A 17538-nucleotide genomic window follows, 5' to 3' on the forward strand; every position below is an offset into this window, starting at 1 on the left:
AATGAGAATGGACATTCCCACAGCAAAAAATGCTTGACACGTTAAAGACAAAAATAGTTTCGCTGTTCGTCCTCACACATTTCATGCAGAAATATATGTCACAACAGATGTCAGGAAATGCAGTAGGAGCTGTACTCATAGTACATTGAAGGAAGCGAATAATCAGTTGCTCACACAATGCATCCATTAACAGAAACTGAATACAAATAAAGTGGGAAGCATTAGCCTGCAGGTACACTTGTGGACATTGACTTTATGGTAGAAAGTTCACTCTCCACATTAATTACCAAACGCTGACTACATTGTAGCCATGTCAGGATCTGGTCATTGACCTCTATGCATCTACAGATGGTTAGATCATCTTCATCGGTACAATGTGGAGGTCAAGTATCTCACAGGTTGACGCAACTTGAGTAGCTAAATGCTTAGCCATACTACGATTGCAGACTGCATTAGCGATAGCGAAGTGCCTTGTGACATTGAAGACTACATGATTGTGGTGATTTCATGTGCGAATGCAAATCCTGTTATGTGACGGGCATTAAAGGCAGAATCAGAGACAGACAGCATATTGCAGGAAGTTAGCTGGTACCTAAAAGCCGAGTCATCTCATAAAATAGAGGAAGAACTGGGCCTTTACTACAGCGTACATAATGGACTTGCATTGTTTGACAACTGTATCACAAGGGGAGCTTGACCGGTTATCCCAAGAGTGCTACAGTTATGTGTTTTGCATCTTGCCCATGAAGGACATCCTGGTGTTGTTAAGATGAAATAATTACCCATGAAGCAGTCTGGTGGCCCAGCAATAGATTTTTGTATGAAAGAGTTCGTTAGAAACTGTGTGGCTTGTACAATCAGTAAAAACATGTGTTAAGCCATGACCCACACCTCTGCAATCGAGCATATGGCCAACAAAACCATGGCAACAACTCTAGCATGTCGGAGGGGAAAACATTTGAAGAATCCATTCATATCCTACTTTATACATATCGATCCATCCCACAATGCCTGACCGGAAAGACACCAATCAAACTTGGGTCGTAACTTTCATATGCCACTGAACATTCTTAAGCCATCACTGCTATCCAATGGGAATGTCAGGGCGAAAGCAGGAGAAATCACAAAACGACACGGTAAAGCAAAAGCGTACTTTGACAAGTGAGCAGGTACAAGGAAAACACGATTTGAAATTGGAGAATGGGTTCACTTTAAACTACCAAATCACAACCCAAGCTCACACCATCTCTATCAGGACCAAAGCAGATCAAGTGCTTGCTCGGTACCAACATCTGTTGACTGACAAAAAGTGGAACACAAAACTCTTAATAGCGAGCAGACCAGGATATTTCGAGGATAGTGATTGTGACGATATATTTCCTTTTCCGATGAGCGATCATGTCTCACTGAGGTGGTCACGTGGAACCACAAACTCAAATTCATAGATCTCAGCACTGTCATGAGCAGCCTGCACATTTCAAAGGCTATTTCTGTACTTGGATGAAATGAACACTCTGAACGCTAAGAAATTACTTGATGTTTGTTGTTTGTTTGCTGTTTAGGGTGGTTTAATTTAAAATAATGTCTTTTAGTTTTACAATGGGGAAGAGGTGTGTTCAATTGTTTAGTATTTGATTTGTGTGTTACCTGACTGTTCTCTGTGCTGTGTGCTGTCAGTCAAGCCTGTGGGCGTGGTTACAGAGAAACAGAAACCACAATCAAGCCGGAAACTCGTAGCTACAGACATTTTTAAAAAAGCTTTCATACTGAAATCCTGTTCTCTCTCACAACCTGATGAGAGTGATCTTTATATGTTTCTGAGACATTAAATATAATAATAGCGGCAGGTTCCTGTACTACTAATGGTGTATCTAGAGCACATGTCAACTAAAAGAGCTGATGTTTGTGCAGCCTAACGCTAGCTTTGCTTCTGCAAAAGGGAAGAGTTAATGTTACTTTTTGAAGTGGCAATTTTTTGTGTAGGGGCCAAGCTTTTTCTGTGTAGTACTCGGAGAATGCTATACAGTTGGGGGTGCTGACTTTTGGATGAGATGTTAAACCATGGCCTCATCTGTCCTCTCAGGTGGGCATAAAAGATCAGTTGGAATTGTTTGAAGTCTGCTAGTATCCTGGTGAACATTTATCTCTCAATGAACACAATATCTGGGCATTATCTCATTGAAGTTGTGGAACACTCCTTGCTTTGTCTAAATTGGCCACTGTGCTATCCTATATTAGACCAGTAATTGCACCCGAAGAACATTTAATAGGTTTGGTTATGAAGTGTTTTGAAATTTCCTGAGATTATAAATGGTGCTATGTGAAAATATAAAAAATAGGAACAGGAGTAGATACAGCTCCTCGGCCTGGCTCCACCATTCAATAAAACCATGGCTGATGATCTACAGCAACTCCATCTTCCCAAGTATCCTCATATCTCTTCACTCCCTTCGTCCTGAAAAACCTGTTGATCTCAGTCTTGAACATACTCATCTAATGAGTGCCCACAGCCCTCTGATATAGAGAATTTGAAAGATCCACAATCATCTGAGTGAAGGAACCTTTCTTCTTTTCAGCCCTAAGTGGCTGACCCATTAGCCTGAGACCATTACTCCTGGTTTTAGACTCTCCAACCAAGGGAAACAGCACCTCTACCCTGTTAAGGCCCCTCAAAATTTCTTGTGGTTCAATGATATCACCTCGCCCTTGTAAAATTCAGAGAATGCGGAACCATTCTGCTCAATCCTCATAGAACAGTCCTCTCATTCCAGGGATCAATCTGTAAATATTATCTATACCGAATTTTGGGGAGGTCTACTCCAATTTTGGATCCAAGGTATTATTAAAAGGACTGCAAAATTGTGAGTAAGTTTATTAAGTGTAATGCTGTGCATTATGCAATGTTGTAGGCTGAATGCTTGACCTGTGCAGGAAAGTGCCTTTGCTGTAACCAAAATTATTGTCCTGCGGCATTACAACCACAATGACCTAGACCAGTAGACACTTAAAATTATTAGTAACTGCAAAGAATCTAAGTGAGCCTGCAGGCTATGGTAAGGTTGGCCCAGCTCATTTCATGTAGGGCACGTACATCAGGCAGCTAGAAACAATGTATTCTCTCTGAGTTCGATTCAAACTGAATTCCTAGGTGTGAAAGGACAGTGAGCACCAAATTCAACTTTTCAATAAATTTCATTAATACCAGCATATCCAGTTTCTGTTTTCAAACATGTATTTCATTTCAATTGGATTAATATTCCTACTTTTTTTGATTTAAAGTCAGCCAGTACTAAACCACATTTATTGACAAAGGTTAAGTGGGTTAACGTGATTGTTAAACCATGTAATTTGCATGTTTCCATCCCAATTTCCTTTGTACTATTTGATAGTTGAAAGGCAGCCAGTGACTGTGTAATAGTCATGTCTTACTGCTAACAGTTGCTACGAAAAGAGCATCTCCACCCATATAGAGTAATTCAGCCCATATATTTTTGTTCCTCATTCTCACACACTAAAAGCACCAGTCAAAATAGGAAGCAATCAAACACTTGAATGTGTTCCGTCATGTAAGAAGATAATTAGAAACTCTCAATAACAAAAACAATCTTTGTTTTTGGAATGAGCTGTGTATTCAGCAATGCAAATTTTGCAGGCGCACAACTGTGCTAATATTACAAAATCTGATCCCTGGACTGTATTAGTAAAAATTAGTAAAAGTAAAACTGAGATGCCAGTATACAAACAGATCAATATCAATAGGAACAAACTACTTCAGTTAAGACCACGGTGAGCTGAATTTTTCTGGGGAAGCTGAAGTCCCATGGCTAAGTCCAAAAGTGGAAGTCAACCTCGCTCTGGCAGTTGGTAGGAATGTGAAACTCCATTTTGCCAGCGGCAGCCAATTAACAGGCCGTCAGCCAGAGCCACCATCAATTTGAAGTCAAAGTTTTGCCTCCAAGTGCAGTCAGTCCAATCAGAGGCCACTGTTAGGAGTGGTTATTGCTGAGATTGCATCACGAGGGAGAAAGCATCTCAGGCTGAGGTGCCCTCAAGACATTTAAGTTGCTTTAGGGAAGCCAGGAAAACTCTGACGATCAACATTGGGTATGAGGGCGGTTATTGCCGCCATGGGGCTCTTCTGTGGGCCGTGGAGTACTGATTTAAGGAGGCGTCCCCCACCCCAGGAACGCCCAGCATCCCTTCAGTGTGGGCAATATGTGGGAAATGGACCTTAATTGGGCTGTTATGGATAGGGGAGGAGAAATAATCGGTGTGAATTTTTGGAAGGTTAGATATGTGTGGTCAATCTTTAGTGTGTGGTCAATTTAAAGAACCAGCAGCAAACTCCCGTAGGTTGAAATAAAGAGGATTATTTATTCTCACACTCATCCCAAAAATCTAAACACTACATAGTCACACAGCACACACTCGAATATGCAATTAAAGAAGGTGGTACACTTCCATGAGTGTTAAACCAAAAGAAAAGTTAATAGTTCACGCGTTTGGCTTATTATAGGAGATAAATCTTTGCGGGTCCAATGAAGAAATGTCTTTTTCTACTCTTGGATTATAGTTCAGATGGGTTCAATTAGCTGAAGTCAGAGATCCAGATAGTTGAAGGATTGCCTCGAAGTGATAAATGTTTAGCAGGTCGCAAAGCTAGGCACTTGTGGGTTTTGCATCAGTAAATCAGCCTTCATTACAGATGGGCTTGGAGTTTTGGAATCAGGGTAGGAAGCTTTAAAAGGTTTTATACCCTCCTGGTTCTTAAAAGGCAAAGATGACACTGCCTTTTCTGCAGTTGCTATGGCTTGCAGTGTCCTTCTGCAGACTGCCCAGGTCTCTCTGGGCCTTTGGATAAAACTTGTTATCTCAAGCCAGTTTTGATCACATGACCAATACTAGTATCATCCAAACAGAATGGTTTGGAAGTCCAAAGCCATCACTGTGCAATAGGCGATAGATGATAGTCTTTCACACTTAATTTGCAGATTACGGGTCTCATTAGCTCTCTTCTGTTAAATTGCAAACTTGGGGACATAGGGCAGAATCTTCTGGTCCCACTAGCTGCATGAAGCTTGGTGGGTCGGGGAAGTTAATTTGGCGTGAGGCAAAAAATCAGCTTCTTTGTGGGAAGTATCCACTCATCTCGGCTCCATCGACGTGGGCAAGTGCATTGTCGGGGTGGGGGTGGGGGGGAGCGGCAGGGGGTGATTTCAACTGTACCCTCAGGGCCAGGAACCATCATGGTGCCCAACGCTGCATGCTAGGGGTGAGTAAGTTGAGGGACCTGATCAGGTCCTTCGACTTGGTGGACGTCTGGCGACATCTCCATCCTGACTCCAGCGTTTCCACTTTCGTGTCACCTGGAGTCGGAGTGTCCAAAGCGTTTGTGTCCTGCGTTTCCGTTGGCTTCTGTGCAGCAGGTGCCCTGCTCGGACCACCGCCTGGAGTGGGCGGCACTCATTCCATTTTGTGCTTGGGTGGGGTCCGCGAACTGGCATTTAACAACCTGCTACTGGAGGATGAGCGGTTCCTGCACTTGTTCCGCTGTTACTGGGCTTCTCCTCCTTGAGGCTATGGTGGGACGTGGGCAAGGCTCACGTCCGCATCTTCTGTCAGGAGTACGCGAGGGGGTCGATGAAGAGGCGGAAATCCAGGGTTGAGGAGTTGGAGAAGGAGGCGCTTGACCTGGAGGCACGTCTCTGTGAGCCCGATGCGGACCTGGCCCTGCGGCTGGTGTATGAAGAGAAGAAGAACGCGCTGCGGAACCTGCAACCCATCGGGTCCCACAGTGTGTACGTGAGGTTGTGGACCCAGTTTCTCAAGGACCTGAACCACGGCTCCCCCTTCTTCTATTCGCTGGATTAAAGGCAGCTCCTTACATTGCTGGCCGATGATGGATACCTTGTCTCAGATCTGGAGGGCATCAGTGTCATTGTCAAAATCTACCACACAGTCCTGTTCTCTCCGGATCTGTCCAGCGAGGATGCTCGCAGAGCTTTGTGGGAGGATATGCTGCAGGTCGGCCCGGAGGGCACCCAAAAGCTTGATTCCTCTATAACCCTGGGGGAGCTGACCGGCGCCCTCGACAGCCCCTCTAGAGGCAAGCCCCTGGGGCTGGACGGGCTGACCGTGGAGTTCTTCTTAAGGTATTCTGGGACATCCTGGGGAATGACTATGCAAGTGTCCTGGGGGAGAGCATCGCAACTGGGGAAATTCCCCTTTCGTGGCGCAGGGCCGTCATTGCCCTGCTGCCTAAGAAGGGGGATCTCTGCCTGCTTAAAAACTGGCGCCCGGTCTCCTTCCTCAGCACGGATTACAAGATTTTTGCCAGGGCAATGCCTTCTCACCTTGGAACGGTGCTGGACCACATGATCCGCCCTGACCAGTCCTACACAGTCCCGGGCTGTACCATATCTGATAACATCCATCTGGCCTGGCATATCATCCACTTTTCCCAGAGGACTGCTCTGTTGAGCGTCTTCCTGCCTCTTGACCAGGAGAAGGCATTCGACAGTGTTGACCACGAATATTTATCAGGACTCTGCACTTGGGTTCGGGATGCATTTTGTTGCCCAGGTCCGACTTCTGTACGCTGCCGCAGAATCTCTAGTTAAGGTTAACAGGTCCCTGGCGAGGCCCCTTCGCTTTGGGAGAGGAATGCGTCAGGGCTGTCCCCTGTCTGGCCAATTGTATTCCACCTGTGAGGAGCCTTTCTTGCGCCTCTTGCAGAAGAGGTTGACGGGATTGGTTCTGCGCGGGCCGGCATCAGGGTGGTCCTCTCGGCTTATGCCGATGATGTGCTCCTCATTTCGCTGACCTGCAGAGGATGTGCGAGTGCCAGGAGGTCTACTCTGCGACGTCCTCTGCCAGGATTAACTGGGACAAGTGTTCTGGACTCCTGGTCCATCAGTGGCACGTGGATCCCCTATCTGAGGAGCTCAGGCCTTTCCCCTGGAGCAGGACCAGTCTCTTCTACCTGTGGATCCACCTCTGCCCTGCTGAGGAATCCTGGTCGGCGAACTGGCAGGATCTGGAGGCCAAAGTCACCACTCTCCTGCGACGCTGGACAGGACTGCTGACTTACCGGGGTCGAGTTCTGGTCATAAACCAGCTGATTGTGGTACCAGCTGGTCACTTTGACCCCCCCCCTTTTTCTCACCACAATCCAGAGAATGCTCTTTAACTTCTGGGATAAAAGGCTCCACTGGGTCCCTCCTGAGGCTCTGAGTCTCCCGCGTAGGGAGGGCGGTCAGGTACTGGTGTGCCTACTCACCTAAGTGGCGACTTTCCGCCTTCAGGCCGTGCAGCGATACCTTTACGTTGAGCCCCCTCTGAGATGGCATGCCCTGGTGATGCATTTCTTCTGCCAGGTGCATGGTCTGAATTATGACATGCAGCTCCTGTTTGTAGACCTGAGGGGCCCTTGTGGCTCCTTGCAGGCACTGCCCATCTTTTACCAGGACCTGATCAAAGTCTGGAACATAGTCGCCTTGCAACGCAGCTCTCTGCCGTCAGGCGTAGTGGCTATCGTGAGAAAGCCACTGCTCAGGAATCCGCACCTCCGCCCTTTTCAGTGGCTGGCAGAGAGGATGGCTGTGGCTGTGACCAGGATCAGGGACGTGCTTGGAGGCGGCGGAGTGGGCTGAATGATTCCACAGGAGTTGGCACATTGCGAGTTGGTGGATATCCGACTTGCGGCCAATGCCATTCAAGGCCTTAGGATCGTCACGCTCAGCCCCGTTGTCATTCTGGGTCTCGAGGTGGCGAAGGTGTGCAGTGGTCTTCTGTCTTGAGTGTACTCCTGTTTGGACGGAATTACACATTGGCCCCAAATCCTGAACTCTCCCTTGGGAGCCGGTGCCCTGCAACCTGAGTCGCCTCGCAGAAATGCCCTCTGTGCCCTTTAGCATGCGCAGGGGGGTTTCCTGTATGGGCTGCTGCTGCACACCCTTCACTTCCTTGCCCTCGCCCGCCACCCAGACATGCCCTGGTGTGCCTTGTTACCGTCTGGTGGCAGAGGTCCCCTATAGGGGCCCTCCATGGGGATGTCCTCCCATTTTCCATCGAGGACCTGGGATGGAGGGTGTTCAACGCAGCAGTCCCGTACAACCATAGGTTGTGTTGGTTCACGGACTTCCAAGATGCCTGTGCCTTTTGCAGCCTTGTGGAGTCTGTGGACCATGTATATATAAGGTGTTGTAGGCTGCACTCCCTTTTCAGTTATTTGAAAAACCTTTTACTGTTGTTTTGTTTGCACTTCAGTCCTGCGCTCCTGATGTATGGGCACCCGGTTTGGAGAAGGGCTGAGAGGGAGGAGGACCTCCTCGTGAACCTACTCCTGGGCCTGGCCAAGTTGGCCATTAATGGGTCCAGGCAGCAGGCGATTGAGAGGGTCGCCCTACCCAACTGTCTGCCTCTTTTCGGCGGCTATGTTCCTGGCCGAGTGTCCATGGAGAGGGAGCATGCGGTGTCCGCCGGCACCATCGAGGCCTTCCATGCTCACTGGGCACCGCAGGGACTGGGGTGATTTATAGACCCTTTTGATCACATTTTGGTTTGATGTTTGTAAGTTTCCTTTGAATTTTGTCTTTTGTTTTTTGCAGTTTCCCTTTAAGGGGCTGCTTTTACTTTGTCCCTGATTTTGTTAATTTAGTTTAATTGTTTTGACTCAAAAGAGTTATATCATCTTAACCTTCCTAACCCTGCTGCTGTGTCTTGGTGCCCCCCCCCCCCCCCCGCCATCCACAGTGACCTTCTCGGCCTTTTGGCTAAGATCAAGTGTTGCAGGGGCGACACCATGGTCCTGCCAAGGCAAGGTCGGGATGGAAGGGCGATAACCAATCGCAATCCAAATCCATACCGTGGGTTACCTATCACCGTCCGAGTCACGGTGAACCACAGCGAAGGAGGATCACCTATGGATCGGGGCTTCTTCACCAGGAGGATCCTGTTGAAGGCGTGCGGCTTTCAAGCTACGGAGATCTTCACCCTGCACGACTCCCGCAAAGGCGGTTATTTTGACGTGACGTTCAAGCGGGTGGCAGACTGCGTCCGGCTCCTGAGGGTGTTCGAGGAGAAGAGAGACCTGCCGGAGATGAAGATCCTGACGGCGGAGCCGCACTTTTCTCTGCCTTTGCAATGGGAACGTGAGGTGATGGTGCATGTGTACAACCCCTTCGTCCCTGTCGCCGACGTGGTCACCTTCCTCACCAGGTACTTCGATAAGGTGGGGAGCGGCACCGAGATTCGAGACGACTTGGGGATCTGGACAGGCAAACGCCTGTTTAAGGTCACGCTAAAGACCGATGGTAAGGGAGCCATTTTCCACCCTCCCTCCAGTTTCGCCATCGGGGGAAACCGGGGCTACCTGGTCTACGCTGGGCAACCCAAGCATTGTCGCTCATGCGGCAAGGCTGGTCATGTGGCGGCCAACTGCAGCGCCTCCCTCTGCAAGATCTGCAAACAGGAAGGGCACCAGACAAAAGACTGCAAACAGGCCAAGTGCTGCAACCTGTGTGGCGAGGCAAGTCACCTCTACAGGACCTGCCCCAAACGCTGCCGTACTTACGCACAGGCAGCCAAAGCCGACCAGGGGGAAGCAGAAGTAATGTTCCGTGTCACTCCAACCACCAAGGCCCCCAGGGAGCTCAACGGGACAAAGGAGGACACAGAGAGAGACAAGGTGGAGAAAGAGATTGAGGCAACAGAGAGCCAATCAACAGCACTACCCCCTGAACCTCCCAGTCCTCAGGACAGCGAATCAATGGAGGAGGAGGCAGCAGTGGAAAAGCAGCAGGGGGAGTGGCGGACGGTGAAGAACAAGAAAAGTAAGAGGGAGCGAAGAAGAAGCAAAGGCGTTTCCCAGAGAAGCGGCAAGAGGCGTCTCCCGTCCGACACGGATGACAAGGGCAGCAGCTCTTCGGATGATGAAGTGCCAGAGCGGCACCGACAGAAGAGGCGGCAAAGCTCCAGGGCGTTGGAGGACGAGACACCCGAGCTCCAGAAAATTGGAGACAACAAGGAGACCAGCGCACCCCAACTTTGCCTGCAACCTGAGGAGGCCAGTGCACCACAGCCCCTGGAATCTGGGAGCAGTGAGGCAATCATCGCACCCCAGCTCCAGGAAGCCGGGAACAGCAACACCCCAGAGGGGGTGAGTTTTGGAGAAGCTTCTCCAGCAAAGGTCATCTCAAAACCCACTCTCTACGTGAACCTCCAGATGCCACCGGAGCAGAACACGGCCAAGGAGATCTACCTCAGCCCATCCAAAGTGAAGGAATTTGAGCTCACTACGGGTATGAAGGAGCAGACTAAAGGTCTGGGACTCTCAGAGACAGTGGGTTTGGTAGGAGAATAAATGCTTTAAAATGGGTTTAAAGATTGTATCCATAAATGTGCGTAGCATTAAATCTACTACGCGATGTGTTGCGACCTTGGACTACCTAGCCAAGGTCAAAGCTGACCTGTTGTTTCTGCAGGAGTGTGCGATACCGCACCTCAGCTCCTACAGGCAATGGTCACGATGGTGGTCCCACGGGCCATCGATCTGGTCGGGCGGAAACGACTCTCGTTCCTCCGGCCTGGGTATTCTGCTGCGGGGAGGCAACTTCACCGTCTCCGAGGTCAAGGAGGTGGTGGGCGGGCGACTCCTGGTAGCAGACGTAATGTACAAGAACGCTCCACTCCGGTTAATTAACGTGTATGGCCCGGCACAAGGGGCTGAGCGGCTGGAGGTTTTTCAGCAGCTCCCACTGCTGCTGGCGACCTCCAGGCCGGTCATTCTGGGCGGGGACTTCAACTGCATCATCGATGCGGCTGGACGATCCGGCAGGGCCGGAAGCAGATTGGACGCTACGTCCAGATCCCTGATGGAAACAGTTAAGGATGCCAAGCTGCACGACGTCTTCAGCAACCCTGCAGACGGAGCGCAGCGTAGATACACCTGGTCGCGGCCAGACGGGTCCATTCGTTCCAGGATAGACTTCCTGTTTGTGTCCCGTGCATTCACAGTCAGATCCACCGAGGTCAAGCCGGTGTTCTTCTCTGACCACTGCCTCCTACTGGCGGACTGCCACTTGGAGAAGGACCTGAGGGTGGGCAGGGGGGCATGGAAGCTAAATGTGCAACTGCTGACCCCAGAGAACATTGAGGAGCTCAAGAGGGATTACAAAGGTTGGAGAACCGTGAAACCCCTCTTTGAGTCCCTGACACACTGGTGGGAAGTGATCAAGGGAAGCATCAAGAGGTTTTTCATCTGCAAAGGCACCCAGAAAGCTAGAAAGGAACAGAGGGAAATGTCCCGACTCCAGAAAAAGATGCAGAATCTGCTCCGGCTGCAGTCGATGGGGGTCGATGTCAAGGAGGAGCTCCAAGAGGTGAAGGGCCAGCAAGCCTCGCACTTTGCCTCGGAGGCCTCCAAGATCATCTTCCGTTCCAGGGTCCGCTCCGTGGAGCAGGATGAGACGTGCTCACGTTTCTTCTTCCAAAAGGTACACAGAGAGCGCTCTGTGATCAGCAGCCTGAAGGAAGAAGACGGCTCAGTAAAGTCATCACGGTCCGACATTCTGAGGATCAGCAAATCCTTTTATGCCGGACTGTATGACGTGAAGCCCACGGACAGCACGGCCTCCCAGTCCTTCCTGTCCTCTATCACGGAGGTCTTAGACCACAGTACGCGGGAGAGCCTGGACAAACCGCTAACTCCTGACGAACTGACTAAGGCCCTCGAGTCCTTCGAGAAGAGTAAAACCCCCGGAAGCGACGGCTTGCCGGCGGAGTTGTATTCGGCTCTGTGGGACTTGATCGGCCCAGACCTGCTAGGGGTGTACGAGAGTATGCTCCTGGCCGGTAGTATGTCAGAATCCATGAGGAAAGGCATCATCACCCTCATCTACAAGCACAAGGGGGAAAGGGAGGAAATTAGAAATTGGCGACCCATTTCACTGTTGAATATGGACTATAAGATTCTGTCCAAGGTCATCGCCAATCGGGTCAAATCCGCTCTGGAATTGGTGATTCACCCTGACCAGACCTGCTCTGTGCCAGGCAGGAAGATCTCTGACAGCCTGGCGCTGCTCAGGGATACGATTGCCTATGTACAGGACAGGGGTGTGGATACCTGCCTCATCAGCTTGGATCAGGAGAAGGCCTTTGACAGAATATCGCACACCTACATGGGGGATGTGCTGTCCAAAATGGGCTTTGGGGAGGGAATTCGAAATTGGATCCAACTGCTCTACACTAACATCAGTAGCGCAGTCTCAATCAATGGGTGGGAAACAGATAGCTTTCCGATTAAATCTGGAGTCAGGCAGGGCTGTCCTCTCTCGCCTGTCCTTTTCGTGTGCTGCATAGAACCCTTTGCCGAGTCCATCAGGAAGGATCCGGGCATAAGAGGAGTGACGATCCCAGGCAGTGGAGGCACTCAGGTAAAAGCCTCCCTGTACATGGACGACGTCGCCGTCTTCTGCTCGGATCCGCTGTCGGTGCGCAGACTGATGCACATCTGCGACCAGTTCGAACTGGCCTCGGGAGCCAAGGTAAATCGTGGGAAGAGCGAGGCCATGTTCTTTGGGAACTGGGCTGACCGATCCTTTGTCCCCTTCACTGTCAGGGCTGACGGCCTGAAGGTGCTGGGGATATGGTTCGGAGGGACCGGGGCATGCGTTAGAAACTGGAAGGAGCGAGTGGCTATGGTGAAAAGGAAACTGGGCATGTGGGAGCGACGCTCCCTCTCCATTGCGGGTAAGAACCTGGTCATCAGGTGTGAGGTACTCTCGCTGTTGCTGTACGTGGCGCAGGTCTGGCCCATTCCAGACTCCTGCGCGACGGCGATCACTCGAGCCATCTTCCGCTTTATCTGGAGGTCGAAAATGGATCGTGTCCGTAGGGACGCGATGTACAAGCCTCTAGATAAAGGGGGAAAAAACGTGCCCAACATCGCCCTCATACTGATGGCCACCTTTGTGTGTGGCTGCATCAAGCGGTGCGTAGACCCTCAGTACGCAAACACCAAGTGTCACTACGTGCTGAGGTTCTACCTGTCCCCGGTGTTGCGAAGGATGGGTCTGGCCACGCTGCCGCGGAACGCTCCAAGTAGTTGGACCGTGCCGTACCACCTGTCCCTGGTGGAAAAATTTATGCAGAAAAACACCTTTGACCACAAGTCCATCAGGCAGTGGTCAGCACGTAACGTCCTAGAGGCCCTGAGGGATAAGGAGAGGGTGGACCCTGTGGGATGGTTCCCCGAGCAGACTGTCAAAGTCATTTGGCAGAATGCCTCATCGCCAGAACTTTCCAACAAGCACCAAGACGTAGCTTGGCTGGTGGTGAGAAAGGCCCTCCCCGTCAGATCCTTCCTACACGCCAGGAAGCTCACCCCCTCTGCACGTTGCCCTCGAGGTGGCTGTGGTGGGGAAGAGACCGTTGTCCACCTCCTTGTGGATTGTGCCTTTGCAAAGAAAGTCTGGAGAGAGATGCAGTGGTTGCTGTCGAGGTTCATCCCGAGCAGTTCTGTGACACAGGACTCTGTGCTCTACGGGCTGTTCCCAGGGACACACACCGAGACAAACATCAACTGCAGCTGGAGGATCATCAACTCGGTGAAAGAGGCGCTTTGGTCTGCCCGAAACTTGTTGGTCTTCCAGCACAAAGAGTTGTCCCCGACCGATTGTTGCGGACTGGCACAATCCAAAGTCCAGGACTACGTGCTGAGGGACGCACTAAAGCTTGGGGCAGCTGCCGCAAAGGCGCAATGGGGAAGGGTCGCTGTCTAAGACCTTTCTACCACAGCGCACCGAGAGACTGGGAACTGTTTAGAGCCCCTCGGGCTGTACAGATCAAAATGAAAGGCTGTAAATGATTGTAATATTGTTTGTACTGATGCACCTGGTGATACATTTTGTAAAAGTTTAACCCTGGATTGTACCCTTGTAATGTTGTTTTTGAAATGGTTTTGAATGTGATTGAAGATATTTTATGAATAAAGTATATTTTTACAAAAAAAAACCTCCACCTCGGAGGCAGCCTGCTGACTTTACGCCCTGTTGTCTGTGATGACTTTGACGGGCATCCTCTGGAGGGCCAAAACCTGGAGGGCCCTAGCCTGCTTTGGGTATCCTGCTGTGGGCCAGATGCACCCTGAGTTGAGTTGATCCGGGAGCTAGATTGACAGTGTTGGGAGAAGACGCAAAATGGCACACTAGAAACTTTCTCGAAGTTTGGTGGATTAGTGGTACATTAAGTAGTATAGATGTGAGCTTATAATTACAAAGAGACAGTGATAGGTTAAGTTGTTGGGTGCAGCTGTGCCAGTTGAATTTCAACATAGGCAAGTGTGAGGTCATCCATTTTGGGGGAAGAAAAGGGTTTGATCTTAGTATTACTTAAATAGTGAAAAGCTGGGAACAGTGTGGATTTAGAGGTCCTTGTACACAGATCATTGAAACTGTGACACATACAGGTCCTTTAGTAATGAACACGGAAGAACTGTTGATGTTTACCCGGTGTGTATTGTACTTCACATAGTGGGAAAAGACCCATCAATAGAATTGTAGGACTAGTGCAGTAGCTACTTATACTGCAAATTTATCATTAAGGGGAGACAGTGGTGTAGTTATAATGTCACTGGACTAGTAATCCAGAGGCCCAAACTAATGCTCATGAGACATGGGTTCAAATCTCCATTGAATTCAATTAATAAAATCTGGAATTTAAAAAAAAAACTAGTCTCCGTAATGTTGACCATAAAATCGTTGTCAAGTGTCATAAAAACTCATCTGGTTCACTAATGCCTTTAGGGAAGGAATTCTGCTATCCTTACCTGGTCTAGCCTACCTGTGTCTCCAGATCCACAGCAATGTGGTTGACTCTTAGCTGCCCTTTGATATGGTGTTGCAAGCCACTCAGTTCAAGAGCAATTAGGGATGGGCAACAAATGCTGGCCTTACCCACATCCCAAGGCAGAATAAATCGAGCCTGAGGGAGAAAGCAATTGACAGATACTATATTTTTAAAATGGATCGGCTGCAGAGGATCTTTGATATAATTGAGGCATTACTGAATGAAATAATAAATTGACTTTCAGAGGATCGAAGTAAAGTTTCTCCTTTCATTCCATGAAATAGAGTTAATTGTAAATTTTTATTTTGAAAGCAACAGCGTGTTGAATGATAATAAGGTAACTAAAACGGCTTGTGAGACCGCTGGAACATTTTAGTGAATGTCATTAACATGGTACTGAAATATATAGCATTTATTTCTTGAATTTGTACTGTAACTTCATCTTCTTGGGCATTGCTTATATCAATTGAGTAAATCAAAAATAGTTTGGAAATTAATTGAAAAATAACAATATGTACTCCTATGCTATACATCAAAGAACCCATTAAGGCTAAAGAGATTGTAGAGAGTGAACAGAAATTACTGTAATTAATTTGTGCACCTCAAGAGGCATAATGAATACGTTTTGTCATTATCGTCACTATTAATATTTGATATCTTAGTCATTAGTCTCATTTTACATTACACAGATGAATAATGACTTGATGCTTCCTTCAAAGTGAGAAGTAATATTTTTAAAATTCCTTGCTATGGTTATTTATGTTTAATACCAAGAGCTTTTAGCAACTACTTTTTCAAAGTTAAGAATAGAAGTGCAATATAAAGAGTAAATACAACATATAAAGACAACTGCCATTTCCACATGCTACTGTGTATATAAATAGGATAGAGCAGATGAATATGTGGCAGGAGGGAGGGCTTTAAATTCCTAGGACATTGGGGTGAGTTCTGGGTGAGTTGGTACCTGCTCAGGCTGGATGGGTTGCACCTAAACAGAACCAGGAACAAGGACCTTGTGGGGGCACTTTGCTAATGCTGTTGAAGAGGGTTTACATTAACTTGACAGGGGGAATGTGCACCAAGATTTAACATTCGGAAGGAGAAACAAGGTGAATAAAGGATTGCAAAAGACAGGTAGCACTGGAGTAAGAAATAGTAAGATATTAGGTAGGACCAGACTAAGAGTGATGGTCGAAATTAGGTTCACAGTGCACGCATGCAAACACACAAAGCATGGTAAATAAGATTGGGAAGCTGCAGGCACAGATAGCCACATGGGAATATGATTTTGTGGCAATAATGGAGACCCGGCTCGTAAAAGGACAGGCTGGGAAATAAGTATTCCTTGATGCAAGGGGCTGGATTCTTGCCTCCTAATGGAGGGAAATCATATCATAAAACATTGAACTTTATTTTTCCAGCAAAAAAAATCTATTTTCCTCTGCCTTCCCAGCTCCAGACCATTTTGCTTTTCACAGTTCGTGAAGGCCTTAGGTGCATAATGCACGTCTTCTGAGGTCTGGGCCCCTATTGTGAGGACTACAGGAAAGTTGTATTTCCTCCTACTCACTATTTTCGTGTGCTGGTGTGGGTTTTGTTAGCACTAAAAAAAAACGCACCTCCTTTGGAGAGTTTGTTACCTCTGGGGGAAGCCTGCTGAGAGTTGAGAACATTCTGAAAGGTGAGTGTAAAATGTTTTGACACCTTCAAATGTGAGAATTAGATGAGCTGTTGTAATGTAGGTGTGTTTTTAGTGCAGTGATGTTTCATAGATTTCTGTCTTGCAATGGTAAGTTCACCCTTACATAGAGCAGCTTTGCGTAATTGTTATCATGCATTACAGTACTTTTCCATTGTCAAAGGTGCCACAATACGGTAAAACATTTTTTAAAAAAAGCAAAATGTCCTTCCAGCCTTACTGTCGTGTTTTGTGCTATGATTTAAATTGACTGGTAGCTCTGGCTGTTTAAAAAATGCTGTTTTTGAAAGTTGAAAGAAGATCTCTGCACCAGTTCTCCTCTTGATTGACAGGCAATCTGCTCAGTTTCAGGCAATGTAACTGGAGGAAAACAGAAAATGCTGGAAAATCTCAGGTCTGGCAGCATCTATGGAACATTACAGCAGGCCAAAGACATACATGTGAGAATGAGTGCTCTGAAGAAGGGTCATATAGACGCGTAATATTAACTCTGTTTCTCTCTCCACAGATGCTGTCAGACCTGCTGAGCTGTTCCAGCATTTTCTGTTTTGAATACGGTCCCCCTTGTCCTCACATTTCACCCTATCAGCCTCTGCATTCAAAGGATCAACCTCTGCCATTTCTGCCAACTCCAGCATGATGCCACACCAAATGCATCTTCCCCTCACCCCTCCCCCCCTGTCAGCATTCCATAGGGACTATTCCCTCCAGGACACCCTGGTCCACTCCTCCAACACTCCCAACACCTCATCCCCTTCCCATGCAATCGCAGAAGGTGCAACACCTGCCCCTTACCTCCTCCCTCCTCACCGTCCAAGGGCCCAAACATTCCTCTCAGGTGAAGCCACTTGCATCTCCTTCAATTTAGTCTACTGCATTCACTGCTCCCAATATGGTCTCCCCTACATTGGAGAGACCAAACGCAGGGTGACCGCTTTGTGAAAAACGTTTGGTTTGTCCACTCCAGGGATGAGAGATTTCGGTTAATGTGG

At 48.4% G+C, this 17538-nt stretch overlaps 1 protein-coding gene across 2 annotated transcripts in view; it reads left to right on the forward strand.

The window, feature by feature from the left end:
- Positions 1 to 17538, forward strand: part of b3galt1b (UDP-Gal:betaGlcNAc beta 1,3-galactosyltransferase, polypeptide 1b) — a 138295-nt gene that overhangs the window by 67363 nt on the left and 53394 nt on the right. The window lies entirely within an intron of this gene.

Source organism: Cetorhinus maximus, chromosome 11 (genome assembly GCF_964194155.1).
Source record: "Cetorhinus maximus chromosome 11, sCetMax3.hap1.1, whole genome shotgun sequence".
In the NCBI taxonomy this organism is placed as follows: domain Eukaryota; kingdom Metazoa; phylum Chordata; class Chondrichthyes; order Lamniformes; family Cetorhinidae; genus Cetorhinus; species Cetorhinus maximus.